At 45.8% G+C, this 1,445-nt stretch overlaps 1 non-coding gene across 1 annotated transcript; it reads right to left on the bottom strand.

Annotated features, from left to right (window-relative positions):
• Window positions 1-927: 927 nt before the first annotated feature.
• On the bottom strand, window positions 928-1,064 carry LOC118593601. The gene has a single exon (XR_004946269.1). It is a non-coding gene; the product is annotated as a U4 spliceosomal RNA (small nuclear RNA).
• Window positions 1,065-1,445: the final 381 nt, after the last annotated feature.

Genomic DNA, 1,445 nt, shown 5'->3' with positions numbered 1-1,445 from the left:
TTTCTTTTTTCTTTTTTTTTCTATGTTCTTCGTGATGAAATTGTAAATGAAAATTTGGTTAGAAATGAGGACTGCTCTTTCAGGGCAGTGTGTGGAACTCTCTGGAAGCTGAAGGCGTTTGTGATGAAAGCCTCTGGGCCATGGCAGGCAGCTGTGTGCATTCAGACAGAGGCTGAGAGACTCACACCTCAGTGAGACCTAGCTTCTGCTTCTTCTCCCTCCGTCTCTGGACTCAGCTTGGAAAGAGTGTTCACTAGTTCAGAGGAAGAATGCGCTCTTTGCTGTCACCACATTGCTCTGTGCTCAGGTGGAGGAGAGAAAGATCTAAGTGCCAAGCTGTGTTATTCTCAGGAAGAGCTGAAAGGATTATCTTCAAGGTGGGTGAAGGGGGGAAAGAAAAAAAAAAACCTGCCATCAATTAGACGTGAGATCTGCCTGGGTTCCCTGAGATGCTGGGTGCTCTGAGGCAGTGTGAGCAGGAGAAAGCCCAGCAAGATGCTCCCTGGGTTTGTGCAAACCAGTCACATGGCTTTCCATGGGTGCTGTGCTAAGTCCTTTAGCAAAGAGTTGCATGGCATCCAAGCCAGTGGATAGCTTTTCAGCACCTACTAGGGGAAGAAATACACTACGTATTGTATTATCGACTGACATGGGAGTAATAAGATAATTTTATCAGGAACTTTGGTGTACGGAGAATATCTAGACTTTGGTGGTGGAGGTGGTGGTGGTGGAGGTGATGGTGGTGGGTGGTGGAGGTGGTGGGTGGTGGTGGTAGTGGGTACTGTGGTGGTGATGGTGGTGGTGGTGGTGGTGTGGTGGTGGTGGTGGTGGTGGTGTGGTGGTGGAAACCAAGGCTTCTAGAACAAAGAAAATGGGTGTGGCAGCACACACCAGCACTCCCAGTTGCTATGAAGGCTGAAGCAGGAGGATCCTTTGAGTCCAGGAATGGAGATCAGCCTAGACAACATCATGAGGCTTGTCTCAATAAATAACTAGTTTTCAATTAGCAATAATTGCGCCTTGGATAAACCTCATTGGCTATGATACTGGCACTACGCAAAGCTTCAATAAATAACTAAATAGCGAGCAAATTATTATTTTAAATGTTTTCCAAAACGAAACTAAATTTGAGGAGACGAGAATGCATCTGCCTTAAAGAAACTGATCACCACCCTTCATCACTGAGTCAGGAACAGAGTTCTCGGTGTTTGGCCCATCAACATCTCAAGTCTATTCCTTTCTGATTTTATCTTGGCCTGAACCCATCTAGACTCTTGTCTCCTACACAGGCCTCTACTGCCCAATGGCTCAGTGAATTTAAAGAGCACACACACGTAGAGAGATTCTCCTCCCCCGACCCAGCCTAGCCAAAAGGCATCTATCTAGTTCTTTATAGGTCTCTCAATGCCTATAAAGAAAGATATTTCACACATACAAAAATAATC

This window comes from Onychomys torridus, chromosome 11 (assembly GCF_903995425.1).
Source record: "Onychomys torridus chromosome 11, mOncTor1.1, whole genome shotgun sequence".
Classification (NCBI taxonomy): domain Eukaryota; kingdom Metazoa; phylum Chordata; class Mammalia; order Rodentia; family Cricetidae; genus Onychomys; species Onychomys torridus.
This window is presented reverse-complemented; position numbering and strand designations above follow the sequence as displayed.